Source organism: Pelobates fuscus, chromosome 4 (genome assembly GCF_036172605.1).
Source record: "Pelobates fuscus isolate aPelFus1 chromosome 4, aPelFus1.pri, whole genome shotgun sequence".
NCBI lineage: Eukaryota > Metazoa > Chordata > Amphibia > Anura > Pelobatidae > Pelobates > Pelobates fuscus.
The window spans coordinates 257,664,269-257,688,976 of NC_086320.1; the positions used below are offsets into that span (position 1 = coordinate 257,664,269).

Below are 24,708 nucleotides of genomic sequence, written 5' to 3' on the forward strand. Positions count from 1 at the left end.
AATGTTTAAGCTGACAAAGATATTAAAACTGTCAAAAGTTTCTGAAGTGTTCTTTGGTGGACGAATCAGACATTTTGACTTCTTTTTATATGTTGAGATTTCCATTTAACAACATAAATTACAACATTTTCATCCCTTTCCTTTTCCTGGTACAACTTACTGCCAATAGTGACAAAAGAAGGCCATACAGACATGTTAAGTGGTCTTTGGTAGAAAGCTCTGTACTTTTTTTTTCTTAACTAATAAAAAGTTTCTGGAATTTGGGCAAGATGTTTCTGATTTGCACCTAACGATATGAGCTGACATCCATGGTTTAAGGGGAACAGCTCTTTGAGTCCTTTAATATAAATCAAAGTGTACTGTGATACATTAAGCTCAGGTTTCCATCATTATTAATTTAAATGTAATTGTTGGTAATATTTATTCAACTTTCTTAACTTCTTATTCTAAGATCCCTTCTGAATGCATCTAGTTAACCACCTATGTTATAGATTTGTTAAGATTGTTTTTCATGTTGTAGTTGTAGTATTGAAGGAGTATTTCTAACAAAGGTTTGTCTGCTTTGTTAGCAAAACACAACGACTCTGGTGGGACTCGAACCCACAACCTTTGAATGCCTTCAATACACTAGAAGTCCAATGCGCTATCCATTGCGCCACAGAGCCTCATCTGCTTGTATATAGAAGGTCAACGAAAAAAAATAGCTAGAGCGATAAACAGTCAAAATGTAATATACTCTTTTACGCCACTGGCAATTAAAAAAAAAAAAAAAGATCTCTTTTTAAAAAAAATTCAAAGGTTATGCAGTGTTTTTGGATTGATCAGAAAATGGAAAATGTGTTAAATGTTTAAGCTGACAAAGATATTAAAACTGTCAAAAGTTTCTGAAGTGTTCTTTGGTGGACGAATCAGACATTTTGACTTCTTTTTATATGTTGAGATTTCCATTTAACAACATAAATTACAACATTTTCATCCCTTTCCTTTTCCTGGTACAACTTACTGCCAATAGTGACAAAAGAAGGCCATACAGACATGTTAAGTGGTCTTTGGTAGAAAGCTCTGTACTTTTTTTTTCTTAACTAATAGAAAGTTTCTGGAATTTGGGCAAGATGTTTCTGATTTGCACCTAACGATATGAGCTGACATCCATGGTTTAAGGGGAACAGCTCTTTGAGTCCTTTAATATAAATGGAGAATCAAAGTGTAATGTGATACATTAAGCTCAGGTTTCCATCATTATTAATTTAAATGTAATTGTTGGTAATATTTATTCAACTTTCTTAACTTCTTATTCTAAGATCCCTTCTGAATGCATCTAGTTAACCACCTATGTTAGAGATTTGTTAAGATTGTTTTTCATGTTGTAGTTGTAGTATTGAAGGAGTATTTCTTACAAAGGTTTGACTGCTTTGTTAGCAAAACACAACGACTCTGGTGGGACTCGAACCCACAACCTTTGAATGCCTTCAATACACTAGAAGTCCAATGCGCTATCCATTGCGCCACAGAGCCTCATCGGCTTGTATCTAGAAGGTCATCGAAAACAAATAGCTAGAGTGATACACAGTCAAAATGTAATATACTCTTTTACGCCACTGGCAATTAAAAGAAAAAAAAAAGATCTCTTTTTTAAAAAAAAATTAAAAGGTTATGCAGTGTTTTTGGATTGATCAGAAAATGGAAAATGTGTTAAATGTTTAAGTGTACAAAGATATTAAAACTGTCAAAAGTTTCTGAAGTGTTCTTTGGTGGACGAATAAGACATTTTGACTTCTTTTTATATGTTGAGATTTCCATTTAACAACATAAATTACAACATTTTCATCCCTTTCCTTTTCCTGGTACAACTTACTGCCAATAGTGACAAAAGAAGGCCATACAGACATGTTAAGTGGTCTTTGGTAGAAAGCTCTGTACTTTTTTTTTCTTAACTAATAAAAAGTTTCTGGAATTTGGGCAAGATGTTTCTGATTTGCACCTAACGATATGAGCTGACATCCATGGTTTAAGGGGAACAGCTCTTTGAGTCCTTTAATATAAATGGAGAATCAAAGTGTACTGTGATACATTAAGCTCAGGTTTCCATCATTATTAATTTAAATGTAATTGTTGGTAATATTTATTCAACTTTCTTAACTTCTTATTCTAAGATCCCTTCTGAATGCATCTAGTTAACTACCTATGTTAGAGATTTGTTAAGATTGTTTTTCATGTTGTAGTTGTAGTATTGAAGGAGTATTTCTTACAAAGGTTTGACTGCTTTGTTAGCAAAACACAACGACTCTGGTGGGACTCGAACCCACAACCTTTGAATGCCTTCAATACACTAGAAGTCCAATGCGCTATCCATTGCGCCACAGAGCCTCACCTGCTTGTTTATAGAAGGTCAACGAAAAAAAATAGCTAGAGTGATACACAGTCAAAATGTAATATACTCTTTTACGCCACTGGCAATTAAAAGAAAAAAAAAAGATCTCTTTTTAAAAAAAAATTCAAAGGTTATGCAGTGTTTTTGGATTGATCAGAAAATGGAAAATGTGTTAAATGTTTAAGCTGACAAAGATATTAAAACTGTCAAAAGTTTCTGAAGTGTTCTTTGGTGGACGAATCAGACATTTTGACTTCTTTTTATATGTTGAGATTTCCATTTAACAACATAAATTACAACATTTTCATCCCTTTCCTTTTCCTGGTACAACTTACTGCCAATAGTGACAAAAGAAGGCCATACAGACATGTTAAGTGGTCTTTGGTAGAAAGCTCTGTACTTTTTTTTTCTTAACTAATAGAAAGTTTCTGGAATTTGGGCAAGATGTTTCTGATTTGCACCTAACGATATGAGCTGACATCCATGGTTTAAGGGGAACAGCTCTTTGAGTCCTTTAATATAAATGGAGAATCAAAGTGTAATGTGATACATTAAGCTCAGGTTTCCATCATTATTAATTTAAATGTAATTGTTGGTAATATTTATTCAACTTTCTTAACTTCTTATTCTAAGATCCCTTCTGAATGCATCTAGTTAACCACCTATGTTATAGATTTGTTAAGATTGTTTTTCATGTTGTAGTTGTAGTATTGAAGGAGTATTTCTAACAAAGGTTTGTCTGCTTTGTTAGCAAAACACAACGACTCTGTTGGGACTCGAACCCACAACCTTTTAATGCCTTCAATACGCAAGAAGTCCAATGCACTATCCATTGCGCCACAGAGCCTCATCTGCTTGTATATAGAAGGTCAACGAAAAAAAATAGCTAGAGCGATAAACAGTCAAAATGTAATATACTCTTTTACGCCACTGGCAATTAAAAAAAAAAAAAAGATCTCTTTTTAAAAAAAATTCAAAGGTTATGCAGTGTTTTTGGATTGATCAGAAAATGGAAAATGTGTTAAATGTTTAAGTGTACAAAGATATTAAAACTGTCAAAAGTTTCTGAAGTGTTCTTTGGTGGACGAATAAGACATTTTGACTTCTTTTTATATGTTGAGATTTCCATTTAACAACATAAATTACAACATTTTCATCCCTTTCCTTTTCCTGGTACAACTTACTGCCAATAGTGACAAAAGAAGGCCATACAGACATGTTAAGTGGTCTTTGGTAGAAAGCTCTGTACTTTTTTTTTCTTAACTAATAAAAAGTTTCTGGAATTTGGGCAAGATGTTTCTGATTTGCACCTAACGATATGAGCTGACATCCATGGTTTAAGGGGAACAGCTCTTTGAGTCCTTTAATATAAATGGAGAATCAAAGTGTACTGTGATACATTAAGCTCAGGTTTCCATCATTATTAATTTAAATGTAATTGTTGGTAATATTTATTCAACTTTCTTAACTTCTTATTCTAAGATCCCTTCTGAATGCATCTAGTTAACTACCTATGTTAGAGATTTGTTAAGATTGTTTTTCATGTTGTAGTTGTAGTATTGAAGGAGTATTTCTTACAAAGGTTTGACTGCTTTGTTAGCAAAACACAACGACTCTGGTGGGACTCGAACCCACAACCTTTGAATGCCTTCAATACACTAGAAGTCCAATGCGCTATCCATTGCGCCACAGAGCCTCACCTGCTTGTTTATAGAAGGTCAACGAAAAAAAATAGCTAGAGTGATACACAGTCAAAATGTAATATACTCTTTTACGCCACTGGCAATTAAAAGAAAAAAAAAAGATCTCTTTTTAAAAAAAAATTCAAAGGTTATGCAGTGTTTTTGGATTGATCAGAAAATGGAAAATGTGTTAAATGTTTAAGCTGACAAAGATATTAAAACTGTCAAAAGTTTCTGAAGTGTTCTTTGGTGGACGAATCAGACATTTTGACTTCTTTTTATATGTTGAGATTTCCATTTAACAACATAAATTACAACATTTTCATCCCTTTCCTTTTCCTGGTACAACTTACTGCCAATAGTGACAAAAGAAGGCCATACAGACATGTTAAGTGGTCTTTGGTAGAAAGCTCTGTACTTTTTTTTTCTTAACTAATAGAAAGTTTCTGGAATTTGGGCAAGATGTTTCTGATTTGCACCTAACGATATGAGCTGACATCCATGGTTTAAGGGGAACAGCTCTTTGAGTCCTTTAATATAAATGGAGAATCAAAGTGTAATGTGATACATTAAGCTCAGGTTTCCATCATTATTAATTTAAATGTAATTGTTGGTAATATTTATTCAACTTTCTTAACTTCTTATTCTAAGATCCCTTCTGAATGCATCTAGTTAACCACCTATGTTATAGATTTGTTAAGATTGTTTTTCATGTTGTAGTTGTAGTATTGAAGGAGTATTTCTAACAAAGGTTTGTCTGCTTTGTTAGCAAAACACAACGACTCTGTTGGGACTCGAACCCACAACCTTTTAATGCCTTCAATACGCAAGAAGTCCAATGCACTATCCATTGCGCCACAGAGCCTCATCTGCTTGTATATAGAAGGTCAACGAAAAAAAATAGCTAGAGCGATAAACAGTCAAAATGTAATATACTCTTTTACGCCACTGGCAATTAAAAAAAAAAAAAAGATCTCTTTTTAAAAAAAATTCAAAGGTTATGCAGTGTTTTTGGATTGATCAGAAAATGGAAAATGTGTTAAATGTTTAAGCTGACAAAGATATTAAAACTGTCAAAAGTTTCTGAAGTGTTCTTTGGTGGACGAATCAGAAATTTTGACTTCTTTTTATATGTTGAGATTTCCATTTAACAACATAAATTACAACATTTTCATCCCTTTCCTTTTCCTGGTACAACTTACTGCCAATAGTGACAAAAGAAGGCCATACAGACATGTTAAGTGGTCTTTGGTAGAAAGCTCTGTACTTTTTTTTTCTTAACTAATAAAAAGTTTCTGGAATTTGGGCAAGATGTTTCTGATTTGCACCTAACGATATGAGCTGACATCCATGGTTTAAGGGGAACAGCTCTTTGAGTCCTTTAATATAAATGGAGAATCAAAGTGTACTGTGATACATTAAGCTCAGGTTTCCATCATTATTAATTTAATTGTAATTGTTGGTAATATTTATTCAACTTTCTTAACTTCTTATTCTAAGATCCATTCTGAATGCATCTAGTTAACTACCTATGTTAGAGATTTGTTAAGATTGTTTTTCATGTTGTAGTTGTAGTATTGAAGGAGTATTTCTTACAAAGGTTTGACTGCTTTGTTAGCAAAACACAACGACTCTGGTGGGACTCGAACCCACAACCTTTGAATGCCTTCAATACACTAGAAGTCCAATGCGCTATCCATTGCGCCACAGAGCCTCATCGGCTTGTATCTAGAAGGTCATCGAAAACAAATAGCTAGAGTGATACACAGTCAAAATGTAATATACTCTTTTACGCCACTGGCAATTAAAAGAAAAAAAAAAGATCTCTTTTTTAAAAAAAAATTCAAAGGTTATGCAGTGTTTTTGGATTGATCAGAAAATGGAAAATGTGTTAAATGTTTAAGTGTACAAAGATATTAAAACTGTCAAAAGTTTCTGAAGTGTTCTTTGGTGGACGAATCAGACATTTTGACTTCTTTTTATATGTTGAGATTTCCATTTAACAACATAAATTACAACATTTTCATCCCTTTCCTTTTCCTGGTACAACTTACTGCCAATAGTGACAAAAGAAGGCCATACAGACATGTTAAGTGGTCTTTGGTAGAAAGCTCTGTACTTTATTTTTCTTAACTAATAAAAAGTTTCTGGAATTTGGGCAAGATGTTTCTGATTTGCACCTAACGATATGAGCTGACATCCATGGTTTAAGGGGAACAGCTCTTTGAGTCCTTTAATATAAATGGAGAATCAAAGTGTAATGTGATACATTAAGCTCAGGTTTCCATCATTATTAATTTAAATGTAATTGTTGGTAATATTTATTCAACTTTCTTAACTTCTTATTCTAAGATCCCTTCTGAATGCATCTAGTTAACCACCTATGTTAGAGATTTGTTAAGATTGTTTTTCATGTTGTAGTTGTAGTATTGAAGGAGTATTTCTTACAAAGGTTTGACTGCTTTGTTAGCAAAACACAACGACTCTGGTGGGACTCGAACCCACAACCTTTGAATGCCTTCAATACACTAGAAGTCCAATGCGCTATCCATTGCGCCACAGAGCCTCACCTGCTTGTTTATAGAAGGTCAACGAAAAAAAATAGCTAGAGTGATACACAGTCAAAATGTAATATACTCTTTTACGCCACTGGCAATTAAAAGAAAAAAAAAAGATCTCTTTTTAAAAAAAAATTCAAAGGTTATGCAGTGTTTTTGGATTGATCAGAAAATGGAAAATGTGTTAAATGTTTAAGTGTACAAAGATATTAAAACTGTCAAAAGTTTCTGAAGTGTTCTTTGGTGGACGAATCAGACATTTTGACTTCTTTTTATATGTTGAGATTTCCATTTAACAACATAAATTACAACATTTTCATCCCTTTCCTTTTCCTGGTACAACTTACTGCCAATAGTGACAAAAGAAGGCCATACAGACATGTTAAGTGGTCTTTGGTAGAAAGCTCTGTACTTTTTTTTTCTTAACTAATAAAAAGTTTCTGGAATTTGGGCAAGATGTTTCTGATTTGCACCTAACGATATGAGCTGACATCCATGGTTTAAGGGGAACAGCTCTTTGAGTCCTTTAATATAAATGGAGAATCAAAGTGTAATGTGATACATTAAGCTCAGGTTTCCATCATTATTAATTTAAATGTAATTGTTGGTAATATTTATTCAACTTTCTTAACTTCTTATTCTAAGATCCCTTCTGAATGCATCTAGTTAACCACCTATGTTAGAGATTTGTTAAGATTGTTTTTCATGTTGTAGTTGTAGTATTGAAGGTTCTTACAAAGCTTTGACTGCTTTGTTAGCAAAACACAACGACTCTGGTGGGACTCGAACCCACAACCTTTGAATGCCTTCAATACACTAGAAGTCCAATGCGCTATCCATTGCGCCACAGAGCCTTATCTGCTTGTATATAGAAGGTCAACGAAAAAAAATAGCTAGAGCGATAAACAGTCAAAATGTAATATACTCTTTTACGCCACTGGCAATAAAAAAAAAAAAAAAAGATCTCTTTTTAAAAAAAATTCAAAGGTTATGCAGTGTTTTTGGATTGATCAGAAAATGGAAAATGTGTTAAATGTTTAAGCTGACAAAGATATTAAAACTGTCAAAAGTTTCTGAAGTGTTCTTTGGTGGACGAATCAGAAATTTTGACTTCTTTTTATATGTTGAGATTTCCATTTAACAACATAAATTACAACATTTTCATCCCTTTCCTTTTCCTGGTACAACTTACTGCCAATAGTGACAAAAGAAGGCCATACAGACATGTTAAGTGGTCTTTGGTAGAAAGCTCTGTACTTTATTTTTCTTAACTAATAAAAAGTTTCTGGAATTTGGGCAAGATGTTTCTGATTTGCACCTAACGATATGAGCTGACATCCATGGTTTAAGGAGAACAGCTCTTTGAGTCCTTTAATATAAATGGAGAATCAAAGTGTAATGTGATACATTAAGCTCAAGTTTCCATCATTATTAATTTAAATGTAATTGTTGGTAATATTTATTCAACTTTCTTAACTTCTTATTCTAAGATCCCTTCTGAATGCATCTAGTTAACCACCTATGTTAGAGATTTGTTAAGATTGTTTTTCATGTTGTAGTTGTAGTATTGAAGGAGTATTTCTTACAAAGGTTTGTCTGCTTTGTTAGCAAAACACGACTCTGGTGGGACTCGAACCCACAACCTTTGAATGCCTTCAATACACTAGAAGTCCAATGCGCTATCCATTGCGCCACAGAGCCTCATCTGCTTGTATCTAGAAGGTCATCGAAAAAAAATAGCTAGAGCGATAAACAGTCAAAATGTAATATACTCTTTTACCCCACTGGCAATTAAAAAAAAAAAAAAAAGATCTCTTTTTAAAAAAAATTCAAAGGTTATGCAGTGTTTTTGGATTGATCAGAAAATGGAAAATGTGTTAAATGTTTAAGCTGACAAAGATATTAAAACTGTCAAAAGTTTCTGAAGTGTTCTTTGGTGGACGAATCAGACATTTTGACTTCTTTTTATATGTTGAGATTTCCATTTAACAACATAAATTACAACATTTTCATCCCTTTCCTTTTCCTGGTACAACTTACTGCCAATAGTGACAAAAGAAGGCCATACAGACATGTTAAGTGGTCTTTGGTAGAAAGCTCTGTACTTTTTTTTTCTTAACTAATAGAAAGTTTCTGGAATTTGGGCAAGATGTTTCTGATTTGCACCTAACGATATGAGCTGACATCCATGGTTTAAGGGGAACAGCTCTTTGAGTCCTTTAATATAAATGGAGAATCAAAGTGTAATGTGATACATTAAGCTCAGGTTTCCATCATTATTAATTTAAATGTAATTGTTGGTAATATTTATTCAACTTTCTTAACTTCTTATTCTAAGATCCCTTCTGAATGCATCTAGTTAACCACCTATGTTATAGATTTGTTAAGATTGTTTTTCATGTTGTAGTTGTAGTATTGAAGGAGTATTTCTAACAAAGGTTTGTCTGCTTTGTTAGCAAAACACAACGACTCTGTTGGGACTCGAACCCACAACCTTTTAATGCCTTCAATACGCAAGAAGTCCAATGCACTATCCATTGCGCCACAGAGCCTCATCTGCTTGTATATAGAAGGTCAACGAAAAAAAATAGCTAGAGCGATAAACAGTCAAAATGTAATATACTCTTTTACGCCACTGGCAATTAAAAAAAAAAAAAAGATCTCTTTTTAAAAAAAATTCAAAGGTTATGCAGTGTTTTTGGATTGATCAGAAAATGGAAAATGTGTTAAATGTTTAAGTGTACAAAGATATTAAAACTGTCAAAAGTTTCTGAAGTGTTCTTTGGTGGACGAATAAGACATTTTGACTTCTTTTTATATGTTGAGATTTCCATTTAACAACATAAATTACAACATTTTCATCCCTTTCCTTTTCCTGGTACAACTTACTGCCAATAGTGACAAAAGAAGGCCATACAGACATGTTAAGTGGTCTTTGGTAGAAAGCTCTGTACTTTTTTTTTCTTAACTAATAAAAAGTTTCTGGAATTTGGGCAAGATGTTTCTGATTTGCACCTAACGATATGAGCTGACATCCATGGTTTAAGGGGAACAGCTCTTTGAGTCCTTTAATATAAATGGAGAATCAAAGTGTACTGTGATACATTAAGCTCAGGTTTCCATCATTATTAATTTAAATGTAATTGTTGGTAATATTTATTCAACTTTCTTAACTTCTTATTCTAAGATCCCTTCTGAATGCATCTAGTTAACTACCTATGTTAGAGATTTGTTAAGATTGTTTTTCATGTTGTAGTTGTAGTATTGAAGGAGTATTTCTTACAAAGGTTTGACTGCTTTGTTAGCAAAACACAACGACTCTGGTGGGACTCGAACCCACAACCTTTGAATGCCTTCAATACACTAGAAGTCCAATGCGCTATCCATTGCGCCACAGAGCCTCACCTGCTTGTTTATAGAAGGTCAACGAAAAAAAATAGCTAGAGTGATACACAGTCAAAATGTAATATACTCTTTTACGCCACTGGCAATTAAAAGAAAAAAAAAAGATCTCTTTTTAAAAAAAAATTCAAAGGTTATGCAGTGTTTTTGGATTGATCAGAAAATGGAAAATGTGTTAAATGTTTAAGCTGACAAAGATATTAAAACTGTCAAAAGTTTCTGAAGTGTTCTTTGGTGGACGAATCAGACATTTTGACTTCTTTTTATATGTTGAGATTTCCATTTAACAACATAAATTACAACATTTTCATCCCTTTCCTTTTCCTGGTACAACTTACTGCCAATAGTGACAAAAGAAGGCCATACAGACATGTTAAGTGGTCTTTGGTAGAAAGCTCTGTACTTTTTTTTTCTTAACTAATAGAAAGTTTCTGGAATTTGGGCAAGATGTTTCTGATTTGCACCTAACGATATGAGCTGACATCCATGGTTTAAGGGGAACAGCTCTTTGAGTCCTTTAATATAAATGGAGAATCAAAGTGTAATGTGATACATTAAGCTCAGGTTTCCATCATTATTAATTTAAATGTAATTGTTGGTAATATTTATTCAACTTTCTTAACTTCTTATTCTAAGATCCCTTCTGAATGCATCTAGTTAACCACCTATGTTATAGATTTGTTAAGATTGTTTTTCATGTTGTAGTTGTAGTATTGAAGGAGTATTTCTAACAAAGGTTTGTCTGCTTTGTTAGCAAAACACAACGACTCTGTTGGGACTCGAACCCACAACCTTTTAATGCCTTCAATACGCAAGAAGTCCAATGCACTATCCATTGCGCCACAGAGCCTCATCTGCTTGTATATAGAAGGTCAACGAAAAAAAATAGCTAGAGCGATAAACAGTCAAAATGTAATATACTCTTTTACGCCACTGGCAATTAAAAAAAAAAAAAAGATCTCTTTTTAAAAAAAATTCAAAGGTTATGCAGTGTTTTTGGATTGATCAGAAAATGGAAAATGTGTTAAATGTTTAAGCTGACAAAGATATTAAAACTGTCAAAAGTTTCTGAAGTGTTCTTTGGTGGACGAATCAGAAATTTTGACTTCTTTTTATATGTTGAGATTTCCATTTAACAACATAAATTACAACATTTTCATCCCTTTCCTTTTCCTGGTACAACTTACTGCCAATAGTGACAAAAGAAGGCCATACAGACATGTTAAGTGGTCTTTGGTAGAAAGCTCTGTACTTTTTTTTTCTTAACTAATAAAAAGTTTCTGGAATTTGGGCAAGATGTTTCTGATTTGCACCTAACGATATGAGCTGACATCCATGGTTTAAGGGGAACAGCTCTTTGAGTCCTTTAATATAAATGGAGAATCAAAGTGTACTGTGATACATTAAGCTCAGGTTTCCATCATTATTAATTTAAATGTAATTGTTGGTAATATTTATTCAACTTTCTTAACTTCTTATTCTAAGATCCATTCTGAATGCATCTAGTTAACTACCTATGTTAGAGATTTGTTAAGATTGTTTTTCATGTTGTAGTTGTAGTATTGAAGGAGTATTTCTTACAAAGGTTTGACTGCTTTGTTAGCAAAACACAACGACTCTGGTGGGACTCGAACCCACAACCTTTGAATGCCTTCAATACACTAGAAGTCCAATGCGCTATCCATTGCGCCACAGAGCCTCATCGGCTTGTATCTAGAAGGTCATCGAAAACAAATAGCTAGAGTGATACACAGTCAAAATGTAATATACTCTTTTACGCCACTGGCAATTAAAAGAAAAAAAAAAGATCTCTTTTTTAAAAAAAAATTCAAAGGTTATGCAGTGTTTTTGGATTGATCAGAAAATGGAAAATGTGTTAAATGTTTAAGTGTACAAAGATATTAAAACTGTCAAAAGTTTCTGAAGTGTTCTTTGGTGGACGAATCAGACATTTTGACTTCTTTTTATATGTTGAGATTTCCATTTAACAACATAAATTACAACATTTTCATCCCTTTCCTTTTCCTGGTACAACTTACTGCCAATAGTGACAAAAGAAGGCCATACAGACATGTTAAGTGGTCTTTGGTAGAAAGCTCTGTACTTTATTTTTCTTAACTAATAAAAAGTTTCTGGAATTTGGGCAAGATGTTTCTGATTTGCACCTAACGATATGAGCTGACATCCATGGTTTAAGGGGAACAGCTCTTTGAGTCCTTTAATATAAATGGAGAATCAAAGTGTAATGTGATACATTAAGCTCAGGTTTCCATCATTATTAATTTAAATGTAATTGTTGGTAATATTTATTCAACTTTCTTAACTTCTTATTCTAAGATCCCTTCTGAATGCATCTAGTTAACCACCTATGTTAGAGATTTGTTAAGATTGTTTTTCATGTTGTAGTTGTAGTATTGAAGGAGTATTTCTTACAAAGGTTTGACTGCTTTGTTAGCAAAACACAACGACTCTGGTGGGACTCGAACCCACAACCTTTGAATGCCTTCAATACACTAGAAGTCCAATGCGCTATCCATTGCGCCACAGAGCCTCACCTGCTTGTTTATAGAAGGTCAACGAAAAAAAATAGCTAGAGTGATACACAGTCAAAATGTAATATACTCTTTTACGCCACTGGCAATTAAAAGAAAAAAAAAAGATCTCTTTTTAAAAAAAAATTCAAAGGTTATGCAGTGTTTTTGGATTGATCAGAAAATGGAAAATGTGTTAAATGTTTAAGTGTACAAAGATATTAAAACTGTCAAAAGTTTCTGAAGTGTTCTTTGGTGGACGAATCAGACATTTTGACTTCTTTTTATATGTTGAGATTTCCATTTAACAACATAAATTACAACATTTTCATCCCTTTCCTTTTCCTGGTACAACTTACTGCCAATAGTGACAAAAGAAGGCCATACAGACATGTTAAGTGGTCTTTGGTAGAAAGCTCTGTACTTTTTTTTTCTTAACTAATAAAAAGTTTCTGGAATTTGGGCAAGATGTTTCTGATTTGCACCTAACGATATGAGCTGACATCCATGGTTTAAGGGGAACAGCTCTTTGAGTCCTTTAATATAAATGGAGAATCAAAGTGTAATGTGATACATTAAGCTCAGGTTTCCATCATTATTAATTTAAATGTAATTGTTGGTAATATTTATTCAACTTTCTTAACTTCTTATTCTAAGATCCCTTCTGAATGCATCTAGTTAACCACCTATGTTAGAGATTTGTTAAGATTGTTTTTCATGTTGTAGTTGTAGTATTGAAGGTTCTTACAAAGCTTTGACTGCTTTGTTAGCAAAACACAACGACTCTGGTGGGACTCGAACCCACAACCTTTGAATGCCTTCAATACACTAGAAGTCCAATGCGCTATCCATTGCGCCACAGAGCCTTATCTGCTTGTATATAGAAGGTCAACGAAAAAAAATAGCTAGAGCGATAAACAGTCAAAATGTAATATACTCTTTTACGCCACTGGCAATAAAAAAAAAAAAAAAGATCTCTTTTTAAAAAAAATTCAAAGGTTATGCAGTGTTTTTGGATTGATCAGAAAATGGAAAATGTGTTAAATGTTTAAGCTGACAAAGATATTAAAACTGTCAAAAGTTTCTGAAGTGTTCTTTGGTGGACGAATCAGACATTTTGACTTCTTTTTATATGTTGAGATTTCCATTTAACAACATAAATTACAACATTTTCATCCCTTTCCTTTTCCTGGTACAACTTACTGCCAATAGTGACAAAAGAAGGCCATACAGACATGTTAAGTGGTCTTTGGTAGAAAGCTCTGTACTTTATTTTTCTTAACTAATAAAAAGTTTCTGGAATTTGGGCAAGATGTTTCTGATTTGCACCTAACGATATGAGCTGACATCCATGGTTTAAGGAGAACAGCTCTTTGAGTCCTTTAATATAAATGGAGAATCAAAGTGTAATGTGATACATTAAGCTCAAGTTTCCATCATTATTAATTTAAATGTAATTGTTGGTAATATTTATTCAACTTTCTTAACTTCTTATTCTAAGATCCCTTCTGAATGCATCTAGTTAACCACCTATGTTAGAGATTTGTTAAGATTGTTTTTCATGTTGTAGTTGTAGTATTGAAGGAGTATTTCTTACAAAGGTTTGTCTGCTTTGTTAGCAAAACACGACTCTGGTGGGACTCGAACCCACAACCTTTGAATGCCTTCAATACACTAGAAGTCCAATGCGCTATCCATTGCGCCACAGAGCCTCATCTGCTTGTATCTAGAAGGTCATCGAAAAAAAATAGCTAGAGCGATAAACAGTCAAAATGTAATATACTCTTTTACCCCACTGGCAATTAAAAAAAAAAAAAAAAGATCTCTTTTTAAAAAAAATTCAAAGGTTATGCAGTGTTTTTGGATTGATCAGAAAATGGAAAATGTGTTAAATGTTTAAGCTGACAAAGATATTAAAACTGTCAAAAGTTTCTGAAGTGTTCTTTGGTGGACGAATCAGACATTTTGACTTCTTTTTATATGTTGAGATTTCCATTTAACAACATAAATTACAACATTTTCATCCCTTTCCTTTTCCTGGTACAACTTACTGCCAATAGTGACAAAAGAAGGCCATACAGACATGTTAAGTGGTCTTTGGTAGAAAGCTCTGTACTTTTTTTTTCTTAACTAATAGAAAGTTTCTGGAATTTGGGCAAGATGTTTCTGATTTGCACCTAACGATATGAGCTGACATCCATGGTTTAAGGGGAACAGCTCTTTGAGTCCTTTAATATAAATGGAGAATCAAAGTGTAATGTGATACATTAAGCTCAGGTTTCCATCATTATTAATTTAAATGTAATTGTTGGTAATATTTATTCAACTTTCTTAACTTCTTATTCTAAGATCCCTTCTGAATGCATCTAGTTAACCACCTATGTTATAGATTTGTTAAGATTGTTTTTCATGTTGTAGTTGTAGTATTGAAGGAGTATTTCTAACAAAGGTTTGTCTGCTTTGTTAGCAAAACACAACGACTCTGTTGGGACTCGAACCCACAACCTTTTAATGCCTTCAATACGCAAGAAGTCCAATGCACTATCCATTGCGCCACAGAGCCTCATCTGCTTGTATATAGAAGGTCAACGAAAAAAAATAGCTAGAGCGATAAACAGTCAAAATGTAATATACTCTTTTACGCCACTGGCAATTAAAAAAAAAAAAAAGATCTCTTTTTAAAAAAAATTCAAAGGTTATGCAGTGTTTTTGGATTGATCAGAAAATGGAAAATGTGTTAAATGTTTAAGTGTACAAAGATATTAAAACTGTCAAAAGTTTCTGAAGTGTTCTTTGGTGGACGAATAAGACATTTTGACTTCTTTTTATATGTTGAGATTTCCATTTAACAACATAAATTACAACATTTTCATCCCTTTCCTTTTCCTGGTACAACTTACTGCCAATAGTGACAAAAGAAGGCCATACAGACATGTTAAGTGGTCTTTGGTAGAAAGCTCTGTACTTTTTTTTTCTTAACTAATAAAAAGTTTCTGGAATTTGGGCAAGATGTTTCTGATTTGCACCTAACGATATGAGCTGACATCCATGGTTTAAGGGGAACAGCTCTTTGAGTCCTTTAATATAAATGGAGAATCAAAGTGTACTGTGATACATTAAGCTCAGGTTTCCATCATTATTAATTTAAATGTAATTGTTGGTAATATTTATTCAACTTTCTTAACTTCTTATTCTAAGATCCCTTCTGAATGCATCTAGTTAACTACCTATGTTAGAGATTTGTTAAGATTGTTTTTCATGTTGTAGTTGTAGTATTGAAGGAGTATTTCTTACAAAGGTTTGACTGCTTTGTTAGCAAAACACAACGACTCTGGTGGGACTCGAACCCACAACCTTTGAATGCCTTCAATACACTAGAAGTCCAATGCGCTATCCATTGCGCCACAGAGCCTCACCTGCTTGTTTATAGAAGGTCAACGAAAAAAAATAGCTAGAGTGATACACAGTCAAAATGTAATATACTCTTTTACGCCACTGGCAATTAAAAGAAAAAAAAAAGATCTCTTTTTAAAAAAAAATTCAAAGGTTATGCAGTGTTTTTGGATTGATCAGAAAATGGAAAATGTGTTAAATGTTTAAGCTGACAAAGATATTAAAACTGTCAAAAGTTTCTGAAGTGTTCTTTGGTGGACGAATCAGACATTTTGACTTCTTTTTATATGTTGAGATTTCCATTTAACAACATAAATTACAACATTTTCATCCCTTTCCTTTTCCTGGTACAACTTACTGCCAATAGTGACAAAAGAAGGCCATACAGACATGTTAAGTGGTCTTTGGTAGAAAGCTCTGTACTTTTTTTTTCTTAACTAATAGAAAGTTTCTGGAATTTGGGCAAGATGTTTCTGATTTGCACCTAACGATATGAGCTGACATCCATGGTTTAAGGGGAACAGCTCTTTGAGTCCTTTAATATAAATGGAGAATCAAAGTGTAATGTGATACATTAAGCTCAGGTTTCCATCATTATTAATTTAAATGTAATTGTTGGTAATATTTATTCAACTTTCTTAACTTCTTATTCTAAGATCCCTTCTGAATGCATCTAGTTAACCACCTATGTTATAGATTTGTTAAGATTGTTTTTCATGTTGTAGTTGTAGTATTGAAGGAGTATTTCTAACAAAGGTTTGTCTGCTTTGTTAGCAAAACACAACGACTCTGTTGGGACTCGAACCCACAACCTTTTAATGCCTTCAATACGCAAGAAGTCCAATGCACTATCCATTGCGCCACAGAGCCTCATCTGCTTGTATATAGAAGGTCAACGAAAAAAAATAGCTAGAGCGATAAACAGTCAAAATGTAATATACTCTTTTACGCCACTGGCAATTAAAAAAAAAAAAAAGATCTCTTTTTAAAAAAAATTCAAAGGTTATGCAGTGTTTTTGGATTGATCAGAAAATGGAAAATGTGTTAAATGTTTAAGCTGACAAAGATATTAAAACTGTCAAAAGTTTCTGAAGTGTTCTTTGGTGGACGAATCAGAAATTTTGACTTCTTTTTATATGTTGAGATTTCCATTTAACAACATAAATTACAACATTTTCATCCCTTTCCTTTTCCTGGTACAACTTACTGCCAATAGTGACAAAAGAAGGCCATACAGACATGTTAAGTGGTCTTTGGTAGAAAGCTCTGTACTTTTTTTTTCTTAACTAATAAAAAGTTTCTGGAATTTGGGCAAGATGTTTCTGATTTGCACCTAACGATATGAGCTGACATCCATGGTTTAAGGGGAACAGCTCTTTGAGTCCTTTAATATAAATGGAGAATCAAAGTGTACTGTGATACATTAAGCTCAGGTTTCCATCATTATTAATTTAAATGTAATTGTTGGTAATATTTATTCAACTTTCTTAACTTCTTATTCTAAGATCCATTCTGAATGCATCTAGTTAACTACCTATGTTAGAGATTTGTTAAGATTGTTTTTCATGTTGTAGTTGTAGTATTGAAGGAGTATTTCTTACAAAGGTTTGACTGCTTTGTTAGCAAAACACAACGACTCTGGTGGGACTCGAACCCACAACCTTTGAATGCCTTCAATACACTAGAAGTCCAATGCGCTATCCATTGCGCCACAGAGCCTCATCGGCTTGTATCTAGAAGGTCATCGAAAACAAATAGCTAGAGTGATACACAGTCAAAATGTAATATACTCTTTTACGCCACTGGCAATTAAAAGAAAAAAAAAAGATCTCTTTTTTAAAAAAAAATTCAAAGGTTATGCAGTGTTTTTGGATTGATCAGAAAATGGAAAATGTGTTAAATGTTTAAGTGTACAAAGATATTAAAACTGTCAAAAGTTTCTGAAGTGTTCTTTGGTGGACGAATCAGACATTTTGACTTCTTTTTATATGTTGAGATTTCCATTTAACAACATAAATTACAACATTTTCATCCCTTTCCTTTTCCTGGTACAACTTACTGCCAATAGTGACAAAAGAAGGCCATACAGACATGTTAAGTGGTCTTTGGTAGAAAGCTCTGTACTTTATTTTTCTTAACTAATAAAAAGTTTCTGGAATTTGGGCAAGATGTTTCTGATTTGCACCTAACGATATGAGCTGACATCCATGGTTTAAGGGGAACAGCTCTTTGAGTCCTTTAATATAAATGGAGAATCAAAGTGTAATGTGATACATTAAGCTCAGGTTTCCATCATTATTAATTTAAATGTAATTGTTGGTAATATTTATTCAACTTTCTTAACTTCTTATTCTAAGATCCCTTCTGAATGCATCTAGTTAACCACCTATGTTAGAGATTTGTTAAGATTGTTTTTCATGTTGTAGTTGTAGTATTGAAGGAGTATTTCTTACAAAGGTTTGACTGCTTTGTTAGCAAAACACAACGACTCTGGTGGGACTCGAACCCACAACCTTTGAATGCCTTCAATACACTAGAAGTCCAATGCGCTATCCATTGCGCCACAGAGCCTCACCTGCTTGTTTATAGAAGGTCAACGAAAAAAAATAGCTAGAGTGATACACAGTCAAAATGTAATATACTCTTTTACGCCACTGGCAATTAAAAGAAAAAAAAAAGATCTCTTTTTAAAAAAAAATTCAAAGGTTATGCAGTGTTTTTGGATTGATCAGAAAATGGAAAATGTGTTAAATGTTTAAGTGTACAAAGATATTAAAACTGTCAAAAGTTTCTGAAGTGTTCTTTGGTGGACGAATCAGACATTTTGACTTCTTTTTATATGTTGAGATTTCCATTTAACAACATAAATTACAACATTTTCATCCCTTTCCTTTTCCTGGTACAACTTACTGCCAATAGTGACAAAAGAAGGCCATACAGACATGTTAAGTGGTCTTTGGTAGAAAGCTCTGTACTTTTTTTTTCTTAACTAATAAAAAGTTTCTGGAATTTGGGCAAGATGTTTCTGATTTGCACCTAACGATATGAGCTGACATCCATGGTTTAAGGGGAACAGCTCTTTGAGTCCTTTAATATAAATGGAGAATCAAAGTGTAATGTGATACATTAAGCTCAGGTTTCCATCATTATTAATTTAAATGTAATTGTTGGTAATATTTATTCAACTTTCTTAACTTCTTATTCTAAGATCCCTTCTGAATGCATCTAGTTAACCACCTATGTTAGAGATTTGTTAAGATTGTTTTTCATGTTGTAGTTGTAGTATTGAAGGTTCTTACAAAGCTTTGACTGCTTTGTTAGCAAAACACAACGACTCTGGTGGGACTCGAACCCACAACCTTTGAATGCCTTCAATACACTAGAAGTCCAATGCGCTATCCATTGCGCCACAGAGCCTTATCTGCTTGTATATAGAAGGTCAACGAAAAAAAATAGCTAGAGCGATAAACAGTCAAAATGTAATATACTCTTTTACGCCACTGGCAATAAAAAAAAAAAAAAAAGATCTCTTTTTAAAAAAAATTCAAAGGTTATGCAGTGTTTTTGGATTGATCAGAAAATGGAAAATGTGTTAAATGTTTAAGCTGACAAAGATATTAAAACTGTCAAAAGTTTCTGAAGTGTTCTTTGGTGGACGAATCAGACATTTTGACTTCTTTTTATATGTTGAGATTTCCATTTAACAACATAAATTACAACATTTTCATCCCTTTCCTTTTCCTGGTACAACTTACTGCCAATAGTGACAAAAGAAGGCCATACAGACATGTTAAGTGGTCTTTGGTAGAAAGCTCTGTACTTTATTTTTCTTAACTAATAAAAAGTTTCTGGAATTTGGGCAAGATGTTTCTGATTTGCACCTAACGATATGAGCTGACATCCATGGTTTAAGGAGAACAGCTCTTTGAGTCCTTTAATATAAATGGAGAATCAAAGTGTAATGTGATACATTAAGCTCAAGTTTCCATCATTATTAATTTAAATGTAATTGTTGGTAATATTTATTCAACTTTCTTAACTTCTTATTCTAAGATCCCTTCTGAATGCATCTAGTTAACCACCTATGTTAGAGATTTGTTAAGATTGTTTTTCATGTTGTAGTTGTAGTATTGAAGGAGTATTTCTTACAAAGGTTTGTCTGCTTTGTTAGCAAAACACGACTCTGGTGGGACTCGAACCCACAACCTTTGAATGCCTTCAATACACTAGAAGTCCAATGCGCTATCCATTGCGCCACAGAGCCTCATCTGCTTGTATCTAGAAGGTCATCGAAAAAAAATAGCTAGAGCGATAAACAGTCAAAATGTAATATACTCTTTTACCCCACTGGCAATTAAAAAAAAAAAAAAAAGATCTCTTTTTAAAAAAAATTCAAAGGTTATGCAGTGTTTTTGGATTGATCAGAAAATGGAAAATGTGTTAAATGTTTAAGTGTACAAAGATATTAAAACTGTCAAAAGTTTCTGAAGTGTTCTTTGGTGGACGAATCAGACATTTTGACTTCTTTTTATATGTTGAGATTTCCATTTAACAACATAAATTACAACATTTTCATCCCTTTCCTTTTCCTGGTACAACTTACTGCCAATAGTGACAAAAGAAGGCCATACAGACATGTTAAGTGGTCTTTGGTAGAAAGCTCTGTACTTTATTTTTCTTAACTAATAAAAAGTTTCTGGAATTTGGGCAAGATGTTTCTGATTTGCACCTAACGATATGAGCTGACATCCATGGTTTAAGGGGAACAGCTCTTTGAGTCCTTTAATATAAATGGAGAATCAAAGTGTAATGTGATACATTAAGCTCAGGTTTCCATCATTATTAATTTAAATGTAATTGTTGGTAATATTTATTCAACTTTCTTAACTTCTTATTCTAAGATCCCTTCTGAATGCATCTAGTTAACCACCTATGTTAGAGATTTGTTAAGATTGTTTTTCATGTTGTAGTTGTAGTATTGAAGGAGTATTTCTTACAAAGGTTTGACTGCTTTGTTAGCAAAACACAACGACTCTGGTGGGACTCGAACCCACAACCTTTGAATGCCTTCAATACACTAGAAGTCCAATGCGCTATCCATTGCGCCACAGAGCCTCACCTGCTTGTTTATAGAAGGTCAACGAAAAAAAATAGCTAGAGTGATACACAGTCAAAATGTAATATACTCTTTTACGCCACTGGCAATTAAAAGAAAAAAAAAAGATCTCTTTTTAAAAAAAAATTCAAAGGTTATGCAGTGTTTTTGGATTGATCAGAAAATGGAAAATGTGTTAAATGTTTAAGCTGACAAAGATATTAAAACTGTCAAAAGTTTCTGAAGTGTTCTTTGGTGGACGAATCAGACATTTTGACTTCTTTTTATATGTTGAGATTTCCATTTAACAACATAAATTACAACATTTTCATCCCTTTCCTTTTCCTGGTACAACTTACTGCCAATAGTGACAAAAGAAGGCCATACAGACATGTTAAGTGGTCTTTGGTAGAAAGCTCTGTACTTTTTTTTTCTTAACTAATAAAAAGTTTCTGGAATTTGGGCAAGATGTTTCTGATTTGCACCTAACGATATGAGATGACATCCATGGTTTAAGGGGAACAGCTCTTTGAGTCCTTTAATATAAATGGAGAATCAAAGTGTAATGTGATACATTAAGCTCAGGTTTCCATCATTATTAATTTAAATGTAATTGTTGGTAATATTTATTCAACTTTCTTAACTTCTTATTCTAAGATCCATTCTGAATGCATCTAGTTAACCACCTATGTTAGAGATTTGTTAAGATTGTTTATCATGTTGTAGTTGTAGTATTGAAGGTTCTTACAAAGCTTTGACTGCTTTGTTAGCAAAACACAACGACTCTGGTGGGACTCGAACCCACAACCTTTGAATGCCTTCAATACACTAGAAGTCCAATGCGCTATCCATTGCGCCACAGAGCCTTATCTGCTTGTATATAGAAGGTCAACGAAAAAAAATAGCTAGAGCGATAAACAGTCAAAATGTAATATACTCTTTTACGCCACTGGCAATAAAAAAAAAAAAAAAAGATCTCTTTTTAAAAAAAAATTCAAAGGTTATGCAGTGTTTTTGGATTGATCAGAAAATGGAAAATGTGTTAAATGTTTAAGCTGACAAAGATATTAAAACTGTCAAAAGTTTCTGAAGTGTTCTTTGGTGGACGAATCAGACATTTTGACTTCTTTTTATATGTTGAGATTTCCATTTAACAACATAAATTACAACATTTTCATCCCTTTCCTTTTCCTGGTACAACTTACTGCCAATAGTGACAAAAGAAGGCCATACAGACATGTTAAGTGGTCTTTGGTAGAAAGCTCTGTACTTTATTTTTCTTAACTAATAAAAAGTTTCTGGAATTTGGGCAAGATGTTTCTGATTTGCACCTAACGATATGAGCTGACATCCATGGTTTAAGGAGAACAGCTCTTTGAGTCCTTTAATATAAATGGAGAATCAAAGTGTAATGTGATACATTAAGCTCAGGTTTCCATCATTATTAATTTAAATGTAATTGTTGGTAATATTTATTCAACTTTCTTAACTTCTTATTCTAAGATCCCTTCTGAATGCATCTAGTTAACCACCTATGTTAGAGATTTGTTAAGATTGTTTTTCATGTTGTAGTTGTAGTATTGAAGGAGTATTTCTTACAAAGGTTTGTCTGCTTTGTTAGCAAAACACGACTCTGGTGGGACTCGAACCCACAACCTTTGAATGCCTTCAATACACTAGAAGTCCAATGCGCTATCCATTGCGCCACAGAGCCTCATCTGCTTGTATCTAGAAGGTCATCGAAAAAAAATAGCTAGAGCGATAAACAGTCAAAATGTAATATACTCTTTTACGCCACTGGCAATTAAAAAAAAAAAAAAAGATCTCTTTTTAAAAAAAATTCAAAGGTTATGCAGTGTTTTTGGATTGATCAGAAAATGGAAAATGTGTTAAATGTTTAAGTGTACAAAGATATTAAAACTGTCAAAAGTTTCTGAAGTGTTCTTTGGTGGACGAATCAGAAATTTTGACTTCTTTTTATATGTTGAGATTTCCATTTAACAACATAAATTACAACATTTTCATCCCTTTCCTTTTCCTGGTACAACTTACTGCCAATAGTGACAAAAGAAGGCCATACAGACATGTTAAGTGGTCTTTGGTAGAAAGCTCTGTACTTTATTTTTCTTAACTAATAAAAAGTTTCTGGAATTTGGGCAAGATGTTTCTGATTTGCACCTAACGATATGAGCTGACATCCATGGTTTAAGGGGAACAGCTCTTTGAGTCCTTTAATATAAATGGAGAATCAAAGTGTAATGTGATACATTAAGCTCAGGTTTCCATCATTATTAATTTAAATGTAATTGTTGGTGATATTTATTCAACTTTCTTAACTTCTTATTCTAAGATCCCTTCTGAATGCATCTAGTTAACCACCTATGTTAGAGATTTGTTAAGATTGTTTTTCATGTTGTAGTTGTAGTATTGAAGGAGTATTTCTTACAAAGGTTTGACTGCTTTGTTAGCAAAACACAACGACTCTGGTGGGACTCGAACCCACAACCTTTGAATGCCTTCAATACACTAGAAGTCCAATGCGCTATCCATTGCGCCACAGAGCCTCACCTGCTTGTTTATAGAAGGTCAACGAAAAAAAATAGCTAGAGTGATACACAGTCAAAATGTAATATACTCTTTTACGCCACTGGCAATTAAAAGAAAAAAAAAAGATCTCTTTTTAAAAAAAAATTCAAAGGTTATGCAGTGTTTTTGGATTGATCAGAAAATGGAAAATGTGTTAAATGTTTAAGCTGACAAAGATATTAAAACTGTCAAAAGTTTCTGAAGTGTTCTTTGGTGGACGAATCAGACATTTTGACTTCTTTTTATATGTTGAGATTTCCATTTAACAACATAAATTACAACATTTTCATCCCTTTCCTTTTCCTGGTACAACTTACTGCCAATAGTGACAAAAGAAGGCCATACAGACATGTTAAGTGGTCTTTGGTAGAAAGCTCTGTACTTTTTTTTTCTTAACTAATAAAAAGTTTCTGGAATTTGGGCAAGATGTTTCTGATTTGCACCTAACGATATGAGATGACATCCATGGTTTAAGGGGAACAGCTCTTTGAGTCCTTTAATATAAATGGAGAATCAAAGTGTAATGTGATACATTAAGCTCAGGTTTCCATCATTATTAATTTAAATGTAATTGTTGGTAATATTTATTCAACTTTCTTAACTTCTTATTCTAAGATCCATTCTGAATGCATCTAGTTAACCACCTATGTTAGAGATTTGTTAAGATTGTTTATCATGTTGTAGTTGTAGTATTGAAGGTTCTTACAAAGCTTTGACTGCTTTGTTAGCAAAACACAACGACTCTGGTGGGACTCGAACCCACAACCTTTGAATGCCTTCAATACACTAGAAGTCCAATGCGCTATCCATTGCGCCACAGAGCCTTATCTGCTTGTATATAGAAGGTCAACGAAAAAAAATAGCTAGAGCGATAAACAGTCAAAATGTAATATACTCTTTTACGCCACTGGCAATAAAAAAAAAAAAAAAAGATCTCTTTTTAAAAAAAAATTCAAAGGTTATGCAGTGTTTTTGGATTGATCAGAAAATGGAAAATGTGTTAAATGTTTAAGCTGACAAAGATATTAAAACTGTCAAAAGTTTCTGAAGTGTTCTTTGGTGGACGAATCAGACATTTTGACTTCTTTTT

The 24,708-nt window shown here is 33.1% G+C and overlaps 23 non-coding genes across 23 annotated transcripts; all 23 read right to left on the reverse strand.

Annotated features, from left to right (window-relative positions):
* Window positions 1-579: 579 nt before the first annotated feature.
* Window positions 580-665, reverse strand: TRNAR-UCU (transfer RNA arginine (anticodon UCU)). Its single transcript is given in 2 exon segments — window positions 580-615; window positions 629-665. It is a non-coding gene; the product is annotated as a tRNA-Arg (tRNA).
* A 764-nt stretch (window positions 666-1,429) lies between these two features.
* TRNAR-UCU (transfer RNA arginine (anticodon UCU)) lies at window positions 1,430-1,515 on the reverse strand. Its single transcript is given in 2 exon segments — window positions 1,430-1,465; window positions 1,479-1,515. It is a non-coding gene; the product is annotated as a tRNA-Arg (tRNA).
* Window positions 1,516-2,281: 766 nt separating this feature from the next.
* On the reverse strand, window positions 2,282-2,367 carry TRNAR-UCU (transfer RNA arginine (anticodon UCU)). The gene is given in 2 exon segments: window positions 2,282-2,317; window positions 2,331-2,367. It is a non-coding gene; the product is annotated as a tRNA-Arg (tRNA).
* Window positions 2,368-3,981: 1,614 nt separating this feature from the next.
* Window positions 3,982-4,067, reverse strand: TRNAR-UCU (transfer RNA arginine (anticodon UCU)). The gene is given in 2 exon segments: window positions 3,982-4,017; window positions 4,031-4,067. It is a non-coding gene; the product is annotated as a tRNA-Arg (tRNA).
* A 1,614-nt stretch (window positions 4,068-5,681) lies between these two features.
* Window positions 5,682-5,767, reverse strand: TRNAR-UCU (transfer RNA arginine (anticodon UCU)). The gene is given in 2 exon segments: window positions 5,682-5,717; window positions 5,731-5,767. It is a non-coding gene; the product is annotated as a tRNA-Arg (tRNA).
* Window positions 5,768-6,533: 766 nt separating this feature from the next.
* Window positions 6,534-6,619, reverse strand: TRNAR-UCU (transfer RNA arginine (anticodon UCU)). The gene is given in 2 exon segments: window positions 6,534-6,569; window positions 6,583-6,619. It is a non-coding gene; the product is annotated as a tRNA-Arg (tRNA).
* A 760-nt stretch (window positions 6,620-7,379) lies between these two features.
* Window positions 7,380-7,465, reverse strand: TRNAR-UCU (transfer RNA arginine (anticodon UCU)). The gene is given in 2 exon segments: window positions 7,380-7,415; window positions 7,429-7,465. It is a non-coding gene; the product is annotated as a tRNA-Arg (tRNA).
* A 761-nt stretch (window positions 7,466-8,226) lies between these two features.
* TRNAR-UCU (transfer RNA arginine (anticodon UCU)) lies at window positions 8,227-8,312 on the reverse strand. Its single transcript is given in 2 exon segments — window positions 8,227-8,262; window positions 8,276-8,312. It is a non-coding gene; the product is annotated as a tRNA-Arg (tRNA).
* Window positions 8,313-9,926: 1,614 nt separating this feature from the next.
* TRNAR-UCU (transfer RNA arginine (anticodon UCU)) lies at window positions 9,927-10,012 on the reverse strand. Its single transcript is given in 2 exon segments — window positions 9,927-9,962; window positions 9,976-10,012. It is a non-coding gene; the product is annotated as a tRNA-Arg (tRNA).
* Window positions 10,013-11,626: 1,614 nt separating this feature from the next.
* Window positions 11,627-11,712, reverse strand: TRNAR-UCU (transfer RNA arginine (anticodon UCU)). Its single transcript is given in 2 exon segments — window positions 11,627-11,662; window positions 11,676-11,712. It is a non-coding gene; the product is annotated as a tRNA-Arg (tRNA).
* A 766-nt stretch (window positions 11,713-12,478) lies between these two features.
* TRNAR-UCU (transfer RNA arginine (anticodon UCU)) lies at window positions 12,479-12,564 on the reverse strand. The gene is given in 2 exon segments: window positions 12,479-12,514; window positions 12,528-12,564. It is a non-coding gene; the product is annotated as a tRNA-Arg (tRNA).
* Window positions 12,565-13,324: 760 nt separating this feature from the next.
* Window positions 13,325-13,410, reverse strand: TRNAR-UCU (transfer RNA arginine (anticodon UCU)). Its single transcript is given in 2 exon segments — window positions 13,325-13,360; window positions 13,374-13,410. It is a non-coding gene; the product is annotated as a tRNA-Arg (tRNA).
* Window positions 13,411-14,170: 760 nt separating this feature from the next.
* On the reverse strand, window positions 14,171-14,256 carry TRNAR-UCU (transfer RNA arginine (anticodon UCU)). Its single transcript is given in 2 exon segments — window positions 14,171-14,206; window positions 14,220-14,256. It is a non-coding gene; the product is annotated as a tRNA-Arg (tRNA).
* A 1,614-nt stretch (window positions 14,257-15,870) lies between these two features.
* On the reverse strand, window positions 15,871-15,956 carry TRNAR-UCU (transfer RNA arginine (anticodon UCU)). The gene is given in 2 exon segments: window positions 15,871-15,906; window positions 15,920-15,956. It is a non-coding gene; the product is annotated as a tRNA-Arg (tRNA).
* Window positions 15,957-17,570: 1,614 nt separating this feature from the next.
* On the reverse strand, window positions 17,571-17,656 carry TRNAR-UCU (transfer RNA arginine (anticodon UCU)). The gene is given in 2 exon segments: window positions 17,571-17,606; window positions 17,620-17,656. It is a non-coding gene; the product is annotated as a tRNA-Arg (tRNA).
* Window positions 17,657-18,422: 766 nt separating this feature from the next.
* TRNAR-UCU (transfer RNA arginine (anticodon UCU)) lies at window positions 18,423-18,508 on the reverse strand. Its single transcript is given in 2 exon segments — window positions 18,423-18,458; window positions 18,472-18,508. It is a non-coding gene; the product is annotated as a tRNA-Arg (tRNA).
* Window positions 18,509-19,268: 760 nt separating this feature from the next.
* On the reverse strand, window positions 19,269-19,354 carry TRNAR-UCU (transfer RNA arginine (anticodon UCU)). Its single transcript is given in 2 exon segments — window positions 19,269-19,304; window positions 19,318-19,354. It is a non-coding gene; the product is annotated as a tRNA-Arg (tRNA).
* A 761-nt stretch (window positions 19,355-20,115) lies between these two features.
* TRNAR-UCU (transfer RNA arginine (anticodon UCU)) lies at window positions 20,116-20,201 on the reverse strand. The gene is given in 2 exon segments: window positions 20,116-20,151; window positions 20,165-20,201. It is a non-coding gene; the product is annotated as a tRNA-Arg (tRNA).
* Window positions 20,202-20,966: 765 nt separating this feature from the next.
* Window positions 20,967-21,052, reverse strand: TRNAR-UCU (transfer RNA arginine (anticodon UCU)). Its single transcript is given in 2 exon segments — window positions 20,967-21,002; window positions 21,016-21,052. It is a non-coding gene; the product is annotated as a tRNA-Arg (tRNA).
* Window positions 21,053-21,812: 760 nt separating this feature from the next.
* On the reverse strand, window positions 21,813-21,898 carry TRNAR-UCU (transfer RNA arginine (anticodon UCU)). Its single transcript is given in 2 exon segments — window positions 21,813-21,848; window positions 21,862-21,898. It is a non-coding gene; the product is annotated as a tRNA-Arg (tRNA).
* A 762-nt stretch (window positions 21,899-22,660) lies between these two features.
* Window positions 22,661-22,746, reverse strand: TRNAR-UCU (transfer RNA arginine (anticodon UCU)). Its single transcript is given in 2 exon segments — window positions 22,661-22,696; window positions 22,710-22,746. It is a non-coding gene; the product is annotated as a tRNA-Arg (tRNA).
* Window positions 22,747-23,510: 764 nt separating this feature from the next.
* Window positions 23,511-23,596, reverse strand: TRNAR-UCU (transfer RNA arginine (anticodon UCU)). The gene is given in 2 exon segments: window positions 23,511-23,546; window positions 23,560-23,596. It is a non-coding gene; the product is annotated as a tRNA-Arg (tRNA).
* Window positions 23,597-24,356: 760 nt separating this feature from the next.
* TRNAR-UCU (transfer RNA arginine (anticodon UCU)) lies at window positions 24,357-24,442 on the reverse strand. The gene is given in 2 exon segments: window positions 24,357-24,392; window positions 24,406-24,442. It is a non-coding gene; the product is annotated as a tRNA-Arg (tRNA).
* Between the last annotated feature and the right edge of the window lie 266 nt (window positions 24,443-24,708).